This window comes from Bombina bombina, chromosome 4 (genome assembly GCF_027579735.1).
Source record: "Bombina bombina isolate aBomBom1 chromosome 4, aBomBom1.pri, whole genome shotgun sequence".
Classification (NCBI taxonomy): domain Eukaryota; kingdom Metazoa; phylum Chordata; class Amphibia; order Anura; family Bombinatoridae; genus Bombina; species Bombina bombina.
The window spans coordinates 524,817,839-524,830,697 of NC_069502.1; positions in this window are offsets into that span (position 1 = coordinate 524,817,839).

Here is a 12,859-nt window from a genome sequence, read left to right on the forward strand (position 1 = left end):
CAGAATTGATAATAGTATTAAATTATAAAGTTAATTGAAATTGCATCCTATGTCTTAATCACAAAAGAATTGTTTTTTATTCAGTGTCCCTTTAATTGCAAACTACATTTTCATTAATAATTTTAATAATAGATTTGTCACTGAATGTAACAGCGTTTGAATATATGGTAGTAAATAACATTTACTCAAAACCTATCTTCTTTTTTTTTTGTTTATAGATGATTTGGGACGTCTTTTCCATAGATTGACTGGACATTCATCTCCATTATTTGATGGTATGTATCACTTATGTATATATATATAATATAATTTAAATTTGTGTATGACTGTTTTATCTGCTCTCTCCTTCTATTCCATTTCTGAAACCGTGATTACAAAAATGTATGTTTATTTTCTAACAATTGTTTATGTCTTGAAGAAAAAAACTCATCAAGGGAGATCACTATCAATCTCATGCCAATAGCGGAAAATCAAATTCCATATGAAACAACAGGAGGTCATGATGTAAGTGAGACTCCAGATATTCTAGAAGAATTCGGTGGTGCACAACCAGATGAAATCCATACACCAGAAAACCTGGAGGAACCAGTTGAAACACAGGCACCACCACTAACACAGGAAACAGGTGCTCTAAATATTGAAAATCCACCAGCAGAAGGACTATTGGCCGATGTTGGATTAAGTGAAATGTTAAACCTTGCAAGGCAATATAGAGAGGACCACAGGGACATGCAGAATATTATTAACACTAATATTGAACGCTGGGCAGCTATTTCGGAAAAAAATATTGAAACAGAAATTGAAAGGCAGAAATTACATCTGCAAAGAGAAATGTTCCAGTGGCAGAGATGGATGAGGAAAAAAAACAGCAAATAAATAGAGCATTATCTATCACTGAAAGGACATTACAATCTCTCTTGTCTATTGTTAGTGAAAGGGAGGGTTCAACAGACCCCAAAAGGCCACGTCTCCAATGAACATTTAATTTCTTATTTATAACAACATAAAAGTTGTATTTTATGTTAATTGTTTGAAGAGATATATTTTTAATTTAATTGTTTTTTGTTGTTGTTTTTTTTTTAAGTTTAAAATGTTATTGTTTAATGCCCAAAAAATATGGTTTATTTACATAAATTCAAAATTAGGATTACTATTGATTCTTCACAAAAACAGTATTTGTCATTTTTTCATTGTCATTCTTCTGACAATCATCATGGCAAAAAAAAAAAACTATATTAAATCAAATAACATATTTTCGGTCTAAAAAATCTATTTGCTCCAATAACATTCCCAAAGTTGCCCTAATTTTAGCAATTTTGAGTTTAACATGATCTTCAAGACAACTCTGAGTACTTTTGTCTTTAGTTTCAGTAGTTGATGTTGAAGATACATCTAGAATAACAAAAGCAAAAAAAAATATTAATTCAACTTACATATACATATGCAATGTATCATATGGTTTATTTATTCACAAATATTACCTTCTGATGTGGTGTTATCGATTTTATCTACTATATTGGCTTCTACACCTATGTCCACTCCTTTAAAGCTTTCATCAGAGCCAACTCCTAGAAAAATGCAATACGTATTAGTTAAAACTTAGATTTTCTTAGATTTAAGATTAATGAGTATGAAACATACCTTAATTGTTCTTAAAACTTCTATACTTGGTTGACTATCATCTGAACTCAAGGCTTCAAATATTGGCACACTATCAGGATTTTGAAACTCTTCTATTTCATACCTATTATTTATGTCTTCCATGGTAATATCTATGAATGTAATTACAAAGATAAAGATAGAAAACTATTTAAGCCAAAACCTAAAATATATTATTTATAAGTTAAATAACAACTCATTACCTGTCTGTTGATAATTCAATATCCAATAGTGTTAGTGGCATAGGTGGAGATAAAGCTTCACTTCTGGGTGCACCAACATTGACCGGAGGTAGCGTGGTGGCTGTTCACACTTACTTTTCTTACTTCTCATATCTATAAACATATTAATTAAAAAGATTTGAATTAAACAATAAAATTTTAATTAATTATAATCATTTTTTTTTTCAAAAATTAGAAATTATGCTTAATACAACAATTATAATAAGTGGACAATGAACCAAATTTTTTTCTGTTGGGATTCAGATAGTGCATACCATTTTAAACAAATTTTTAATTTACCCCTATTTTAAAATTTTCTTCATTCTCTTTGTTTCTTTATTTGAAAAAAAGGCATCTAAGCTATGTTTTGAGTTCAATATAATGTAAAACACTTGTTTATTGGTTGTTGAATTTACCCACCAATCAGCAAGAACAACACAATGTGTTCACAAAAAATGTGCCTGCATCTATACTTAAATTATTGCTTTTCAAATAAAGATACAAAGAGAATGAAAATAATTAGATAATAGGAGTAAATTATAAACTTGCTTACAATGGCATACTATATCAAAGTTTGGATAGCAAAAAGTTTGGTTCAGTATCCCTTTAATACTATTTTATTTTCTCAAAAAGGTAATTTTAATTCTACTAACACAGTTATGCATGTTTATTTTTCTAAATCTGAAATTAAAATTCTACTAACATGTTTCATGACGTTCATTTTTAAAGACAAATTAAAATTATATATATTTTTTTTTTTTTCGATTTTAACAAACTTTATTGAAAAAATAAAATCAGCATACATGTTACGTATCATTATCAAGAATACAGCCATAAAAAAGAAAGGGAAAACAGGTACATTGTGTGGATCTGCTTTAAAGGGAAGACAGTGGCAATCTAGAATAACATCAAAATACAATCCACAGGTTACATAACTCCTCTTGTCATAGGTTAATATTAATTGGGGTCTCGGTCCAGGGGGTATTAGTGTTAGACACAACTTCCATTATCTTATTATTTTCACCAGGCAATAACCAAAACCTAGGGTATATCCGAAATTAATACATAGGGTGCGATCATAGGGTGTTAGAGGTATTTATGAGGTATTGGTACTATGGGGTAAGGGTGTAAGATGAGTGATCGGGTCTTTAAAGGAATGTAAGTTTTCTTCCCAAATAAAACATATATTGTGGAACTCCTCTAACTTTCCTGTTTTGGTATAGTGGTATTGTTCAAGTTTTAGGGCTACTGTCACTCTGTCCCTCCAGAACTGTAATGTCGGTAATGTGTTTGTTTTCCAGTTGGAAGGGATGTATCTTTTGGCCGTGTTTACCATGAGTGTCAGGAGTTTAAGTCTATATATACAGCTGATGCCGGGGCGGGCATTAAACAGGAATGTCCATGGTGTATGAGGAACTGGGGAGCCTAAAACGGTCTCTATCTCCCTACTTATATCTAGCCAGTATTGCTTCACGGTAGGGCACGTCCACCAGATATGTGTAAATGTGCCTCTGTTACCACACCCCCTCCAACATGCTGCGTCGTAAGTAGGAATCATTTTCTCTAACTTGTCCGGGGTATAGTGCCATCTGCATAATAGTTTAATGTTCATTTCAGCAGCCTGCATAGATGAGGCTGAGGAACTCATTTGCTTAAAGATTACGTCCCATGTTTTTGGTGGTGTGTAGTCTTCTAACTCAGATTCCCACCTTTTAATATATGATGGTGGTTGTGTGGCTTGATGTGAGACAAGTAATTTGTAAGATATAAATAAGGTGCCATTACTCGGCAGTGGTGTATAGCACATGGACTCAAAGGGTGTCAGGGGTCTGGAAATGTCAGTCTTTTTAGGGTGCGTCTGGTGGTTATGTGAGATCTGATGGTATGTCAGCCATTTGTTGTGGTCAAGATGTAATACATCCATAACTTCTTGCTTAGTTTTAAGCTTTCCATTTTGTAGGACCTTGTGCCAAGACCGGCTTTGGTGTATTGTTGGCGTGTTCTGAGCTTCTGTGTTAAGTGGAGTGGTGGGATTGATGTCGTGGGGTAGGGGGGTCAGTGGGGACTGTAGGGATGAGATAGATTTATGTGACCTCAAAATGTTATGCCATAACCTGAATGTTTCTTGGACAGTAAGTGGGTCGTTTGGCTGGACAGAACCAGCAAGTCCGTGACGTACTTGAGACCAGCATTGGTCTCCTAGTTGTGTAACTCCACAAAGTTTGGTTTCTAAGGATACCCATTCTTTATGGGCAGCATGTTTGCACCAGTCTACGATCCTGGACATTTGGGCCTAGATTTAGAGTTTGGCGTTAGCCGTGAAAACCAGCGTTAGAGGCTCCTAACGCGGGTTTCTTACGGACTCCGGTATTTAGAGTTCAGTTACCGACACTCAAAAAACACCTAACGCTCAAATTTCTACCGACACCTCAGACCCAGTAGTAAACATATACCGACAAAAAAAACATCCACGAATCACAAAACAAATATTACACAAAGTACACTTACACTCATACAAACACGACACTATATTTAATTTTCATATTTAATAATTTTTCATCAAAATACAAAGGATTAAAGTTGCGAGATCTCGGGTGTTAGAAAAAAAACAACACAAATCCATTTTCCCATTGACTTACATTGACACACGGGAAAAGACCCTCATATACCTACATCTAACTAATAACATTATCACAAACATACACTCATCGATGCATACAAACAATATACACCACATGACATACAAAAAATATTTATTTATCACAAAAAGAACACGATTTAGTTACTTTTTTACAAAAGCTCATGACGTCATTCACTTTACGAGGAAAACCAGTCTTAGAAAAAAAACAAGAACAAATTTTAGAGCCTCCATTGACTTCTATTGGGAAGACGTGCTCGTGCACGCGAAACCCTCATTTCCCTAACGCACGCAAATAGCGTAGACAGAAAAACTCCAAATACCAGCGCTAGAAAAGACATGATTTCATGCGTTAGACACAGGTATGATAAATAGATCAAGAAATGACTATTTCCCTATGGTAGATTTATGGATTTTACTTTTTGAATATTCACAACACCATTAAATTGTTTCAGACTTTTATATTACATCAACTACAAATCAACATCACTAGTAACAACATTTTTGTTTTAAAAATATTACATTTAAACGGACACAAAAATAATGTCAACTTTTCAGGATTCACAAACACTACACAATGGGAAACAATTCTCATTTACCTTTATTATTGCATTTCAGTTATTCAACTCATATGCTTGCAGCAACAGCATATCTACATAGGCTTAACACATGATCAGTCATGGATGCACATACATTACTTTTAACATTCACTCATACATGTGCATTCAAATGATGGGGGAAAAACACATTACATTCTCTCGAGGAATCACAAAACACAACATATGGATTTTACTGTACTTTTAACATCATGATTCCATCACCAGAAACCATTAGGAATTACGTACAACAAGAACATCATTACACCAGATTACAGATGTCACTTTATGGGAAGGAACAACAATGCCAGACCGCTATATAGAAGTCAGCATATGTGGGACACAATCACAATATATACGTATATGTACATAACACGCATCACCCATCACGCAACCACAAAGCACACATTTAGATTTTATTCAGCACACAATAACAATGTAGTCAAATACAACAACACAATGAGGATTTCAGAACTACATAGGCAGGTTAATAATATCATGACGTCATTAGAAGATTCAACCATACACATCACAGATTCACGACTGTACCGCCCCTTTCGGAACTTTAACACTCAATACTACAATACAACATATACGTAAACAACAGTTTGGAACAGCATTATTAAGGCGATTTCAATGGAACAATTAATAAATATTGTCAGATCGCAAATCACTTATATATATAATACTACAGATGACAGCCGGAAGTTCTTCAGTATTAGTGCCATTTGAATGGGACGCATACAATATTGACATCTCGGCAATCACTTATATATACAATACTACAGATGACAGCCGGAAGTTATTCAGTATTAGTGCGATTTGAAAGGGACGTATACAATATTAACAGCTCGGCAATCACTTATATATAAAATACTACAGATGACAGCCGGAAGTTATTCAGTATTAGTGCAATTTGAAAGGGACGCATACAATATTGACAGCTCGGCAATCACTTATATATACAATACTACAGATGGCAGATGGGAAGTTCTGAATTATTATTGCGATTTGAAAGGGACGCATACAATATATTGACAGCTCGGCAATCACTTATATATACAATACTACAGATGGCAGACGGGAAGTTCGGAATTATTATTGCGATTTTAAAGGGACGCATACAATATTGACTGCTCGGCAATCACTTATATATACAATACTACAGATGGCAGACGGGAAGTTCGGAATTATTATTGCGATTTGAATGGGACGCATACAATATTGACTGCTCGGCAATCACTTATATATACAATGCTACAGATGGCAGACGGGAAGTTCGGAATTATTATTGCGATTTGAAAGGGACGCATACAATATTGACTGCTCGGCAATCACTTATATATACAATACTACAGATGGCAGACGGGAAGTTCGGAATTATTATTGCGATTTGAAAGGGACGCATACAATATTGACAGCTCGGCAATCACTTATATATACAATACTACAGATGGCAGCTGTTACTTTATCGTTTACAAACAATATTGCAGCAACATTGATCGATCACATTCGATGCACATTATACACAACTATGCACTTTCATTCATGTTAGCCTGGACGTGTGCTTGTTACTATAAGATCGCGTTTAAGAAATATTGATTACGCATATGAACAAACATTACAAACATGCACTGTATGTGTGATATTTGACACTTTCACATTGAGATTCATTGTTTGAAAATAACATTTCAGCAAACAACAAATAAACGCCCACTGTGAAAGCATTCGCGCCGCTCACATACAAACAGGTGAATACAATCAGCAATCATTACAAACTCACTACCATTGGACTAATTGTACTATAAATCCCCCAAACAACATGGCCAATGCATCACTTGTGATCCACATCAGATCAAGTGCTTACCTTGTTACGCTGTTTTGAAAGATGGATGATGATGACATGGTAGACGCTGCTGGTGCTGCTATTGGCGAACTAGCTGTTGGAATCAGGCAGCCTCGGCGGCTCAGACTGAGACGAAGGGGTCATCTGGTTCGAGGTCCTCGTGTCTACAGGGTGAGACCCACCTTGGAAAACATGAGCGACTTTGAGTATCGGCTCGATCGCGAACAGCTCATTGGCCTTTATGATCTTCTTAAACCTCATTTGGAGCCACGTATAAGAATAAGGACTGCTGTTCCCGCCATGAGTAAGATGCTAAGCTGTCTATACGTCCTGGCCTCCGGGAGTTTTCAATCCGGGAGTTTTCAATCCGGAGAAGGTACATTCTCTGGGGTGTTTGATAACTTTCTGGACGCCATGGTACGTATCAGTAAGCAATACATAGGATTCCCACAGAATGATGGTGATTGGAGGCGCCTGAAGCGGGAATTCTTTGATATTGCTCAATTGCCCAATGTCTTGAGAGCCATAGATTGTACCCACATTGCGCTGCGTGCTCCAATTGATGACTCGCCCTTCAGAAATCGCAAACATTTTCATAGCCTCAACGTGCAGTATGTTTGTGACGCACAGATGAGGATTATGCATGTGTGTGTGCGAATTTTGGAGGGGCTTGTCATGATGCCCGCATCCTCTCTCTGTCGTCCCTGTGGAGACAGTTTGAGGAAAGACAAATGCCCCCTGGTTATCTCGTTGGTGAGTATTTGTGCACAACATGGTTAATTAGTTTGACAATTGCCACTGTAGTTTTAAAATTTTAGCGTAATGTTCAGCTATAGGATGCAATTTAACCATATATTTTCCCCCCGCTAATGTCTACTTTTAGTTCAATGCAGATATGTAGCATGTCTTACCTTAAATGCTCAGATAGAGAATGTAATGTAACCATGTAGTTAGCATTTTACACAAGGCTTGATTTAGGAGAAATACGCATATGTAGCATGTCTTAGCTGAAATGGGAAGATATTAGCTAATGCAATTTAACCATGTCATTGTCTCTTTCCGCAAATGTCTTTTAGTTCAATGCAGATATGTAGCATGTCTTACCTTAAATGCTCAGATAGAGAATGTAATGTAACCATGTAGTTAGCATTTTACACAAGGCTTGATTTAGGAGAAATACGCATATGTAGCATGTCTTAGCTGAAATGGGAAGATATTAGCTAATGCAATTTAACCATGTCATTGTCTCTTTCCGCAAATGTCTTTTAGTTCAATGCAGATATGTAGCATGTCTTACCTTAAATGCTCAGATAGAGAATGTAATGTAACCATGTAGTTAGCATTTTACACAAGGCTTGATTTAGGAGAAATACGCATATGTAGCATGTCTTAGCTGAAATGGGAAGATAGAGAATAATATTGAACTAGATATTTTAAATTTAAAATAAACATTTGTTAATGAATTATCGTGTACAAAACTTTTTATTGTACTACAAATACTATTTTGAGGATTCTGTTAGAATTATGTTCTGTTCATAATTTATAGGTGATTCTGGGTACATGAGCCGGCCTTGGCTCATTACCCCCTTGCGTAGCCCGACTGATGTGTCTGAGGAGCGCTACAATAGGGCTCATAAGAGAACCAGAGCGGTGGTTGAACGAATGTTCGGGCTCCTGAAGATGAGGTTCAGGTGCCTGGACAGGTCGGGAGGAGCCCTCCAGTACAACCCAAAGAAGGTGGCTAAGATCGTTGTAGCCTGTAGCGTCCTGCATAATATTGCACAGCGGGCTGGGATGCTGCAGGCTGTCCGGCCGGACAGAAACCTCCTCAGAGATGAGGAGGATGATCCTGTTCTAGAGGGGCCATTCCGGGACGAGGGGCTCAATGTCAGAGCAGACATCATCAACCGCAACTTTAGACGGTAAAGAATAGAAGTTAGACTGGAGTATTATCAATAGATGTGAACTCTAGGGAAATGACAAGTAGAGAATTGTGCAAACATGTTAGGATTGTTCATCAAATGCTAAAAATGTGTTTCATTTATTAATATAGGTGATGCTCTGGCCATTGGGTCCTGTAGCGAGTCTTTGCCACCTGGTTTTTAAAGAGGACATCAGCTGGTAAGTATAAATGTCTGGACTGTTGCTGGCATGAATTGTACACAAATACATCATATGGCATACATTTTATAAACTAGTATTTAGTTTACACATTACTTAAAATGTAAATACTCAGAAAGGGATCCTCTAGCATGACTATGGTTCAATGTCACACATTAGAGGTTTGTTCTGCTCAATATGACTCATCTTCACACTTGATAGAACATAACACAAGATGCTACACAGTAAGCTAGTGACAGAAATTTCTTATGAAATGGGGGGTGGGAGAGGGCTACAGAAATGATTCAGACACTTTTAGTAATTTTGAATAAACTTTTTATGCCATTAGGGAGCTGACTTAATCTAAAGACTGACAGTGGAAAAAGCCAAGATTGAAATTGAAGTATACCAATGGGATCATGTCTGGCATTATCTTTCAAATCTGCTGACCTTGAAAACCATACAAAGACATGTTCACATGGTAAGTGCCAACTATTTGATAGAATAAGGCTGTTGAGGCATCCTATTGGAGACACTTAGATGATTTTCAAATTTTTAGATGGTATTTCACAGTCCTCTATTTTTGAAATGATGAATAAGACACCTATTGAAGATCAACTGTTTACCCCTGAATTGACTTTCAAAGACCATGCATTATCCAGGTTGGTGTACCAATGCATGCTAGTTAAGAATCACAGGAAGAATGTTGAATATTAGTAGCTTACATACATTAGTCATATTTAGTTCTTAATTAGATATTTAGGGATCACAATCAGACACTTAGATGAATTTCTAATTTTTAGATGGGATTTCAGTCCTCTATTTTTGAAATGATGAATAAGACACCTATTGAAGATCAACTGTTTACCCCTGAATTGACTTTCAAAGACCATTCATTATCCAGGTTGGTGTACCAATGCATGCTAGTTAAGAATCACAGGAAGAATGTTGAATATTAGTAGCTTACATACATTAGTCATATTTAGTTCTTAATTAGATATTTAGGGATCACAATCAGACACTTAGATGAATTTCTAATTTTTAGATGGGATTTCAGTCCTCTATTTTTGAAATGATGAATAAGACACCTATTGAAGATCAACTGTTTACCCCTGAATTGACTTTCAAAGACCATGCATTATCCAGGTTGGTGTACCAATGCATGCTAGTTAAGAATCACAGGAAGAATGTTGATTATTGGTAGCTTACATACATTAGTCATACATATTTTATCATTAGATATTTAGGGATCACAATCCGAAAAAGGAATACATATTATAGTTGATATAGAGGTATTTGAATGGACATGAAATATGACATTTATGTTCAACATATATATTATTGAAATGTGATATACATTATTATGTATAATTAGAAAATCAGATTTTTTTTTTTTTTTTTATTACACAATATAATGGGTTTTTTTTTATTTTTTTAAATTTAATTAATACATATCTTTAAAAAATGTTGAACAAAGTTAGAGCATAGACACAAGATGATTGTAAATGTATTTTATGAATCTTTGACTACGTGTGTATTAACTTTGTTAAAAAAAAAAATTAAATTTCAGATTGGCATCTGATGACTTCCAGGAATATTTTTTTCTTTTTGGTTCAGAAACTATTAAATTTTAAAATGGTAATAATAAACATTTTAGTATTAAATACACTCTTTGGAACAGATTATAATAAATATCCATATAATCTGTCAATAAAAAACAATTTGACTCCCATGACTGGTAGTTGTCTATTTGACAAGCACATGCATAAGATCAAATAATGCATTAATTGTTGAAAATCCACTGATTCAGAGAATATTACATTAAACTATCTTTTTTAACATTCATTGGGGAGTGAGATCCATCGATGCTTTTCTTTTGAAATTCTTAGATGTTAAAATAATTTCGGATATGTAGTCAATTTCTCAAAAATTATTTGTTTTCACTTTTAAGAAGGGGAAGTGGTTCAATTACATTAAAGTGATAGTATTGTTGAATGTAAAATTAATTTTATAAGATCTTGTATCTTCCTTAGGTATCTCAAAACATTATTTGCTAAATTATTTTAATTTTTACATTTATAAATGGTAGGTCATTTAACTTGATATTTTTCACAAGCTAGTTATTGGATGGCAGGTTAATCGATTTGATTTTCTAGTGGAGTCATTTAACTATAGTTAATAATATTATGTAGTTTTTAAAATCTTACCTCTTGGGTTAGACATCACATATCTATATATAATTTTCATTCCCCTTTAGTTTATTTTGACAATGTTAAATCAACATTACAAATGTTTTTGTCCTTAAAGGGACATTCACAAAGTATATTGTGTATTGATTTTTAAACAATTCATAAAATAATTTAAACATATTTAGAAAGTACTATAGAATTACATTCAGTCTTTAAATATACTTTGAAAAAAAAACATCAATGCACATATCTTAGTCAATTACATAAGGTATCTATGTGCAACCAACAATCAGCATCAAAATAGCCTATGTAGATATGTATTTAATCCAAAAATATATATAATTACAATCTAATTATTGAATACCAAAACATATTAAGTTGTTCAAATATTATAATCTTATCCAAAATGCATACATAACATATAGCTTAATGTCCCTCTAAGCTGAAGACTCCGAAATACCTCCTTTACAATATATATTTCAGTCAGTGTGTAAAACAATCCAGAAGTTAATCTAAATTTTATTTACTGATATGTTATACTAATTTATCAAAAGGAAGGTGCCTAGGTTTCTGATATTTCAAGCATTATTGTGAAATGTTTATTTAAAGGGACATGAACTAAAAATATACTTAAAGGGAGACAGTTAAAAAATTAATGATTTATACATTCTGAATGAGTATTCTATTTTAAGCAACTTTAAAAATTGTCTCATATTATGAATGCTCATTGTGATGTTGCTATCATTACTTTAAAAATAATGCATTAAATAGATAATTTATTTGCTTCAGTACTCTGGACTGAACTTGGTTTTTTGTGGTGGATTAATTTATCCAACAATCATCAAGGACAACCCAGGTTTTTTTAAACAATTGTCCGTAATCTCAAATATCATTATTGATTTGCAAAGAAAGATAACAAGATAATTGTTAACATTTGAGAATCGGATTAAATTATAACGTTGATTAACATTTCATGCTCAATCTGAATCACCAACGCTAAATTTGTTTGGACAGTGTCCCTTTAAGAGATTTAAATAGTGTATTTACTTCTCTTCCTATCTTGACATACTTTGCTTGAAAAGCATATCGAGATAGGCTCAGTAGATGAAGATTGGTGGATGCACAGAGATGCCTTATGTGATTGTCTCAACCATGTGCATTTAAATTTCTTCTGTTGAGGATATCTAAATACTAAGATAAATTGATTTACATTTTAAAGTCTAAACAATCTTCTATCTCTACAGATCATTTGATACAATTGTTTGTTTGTAATGTCTATTTAAAAATAAAGACGCCATTGCACAATAACATATATGAGCACTTCAGACAAATACAAGCTCGAGGTTTATTTACTAATAACAAACAAACCTATAGTTTAACATTTATAAACAGATTATCCAAGTTACTGACCTTATAACCTGAATTTGAACATTCAGAAATATTGCGTGGGAAACGCATCTTGAAACACCAGATTAGCATCTTTAAACATTAGAGTCTAATGTCACGCAATAGCACACAATCAATGTGCATTATGAAATACATTTAATAGAGCAATATCAATACTTCACAATAAGTTAATAAATGGATTTTATGAACAATAAAGACATACA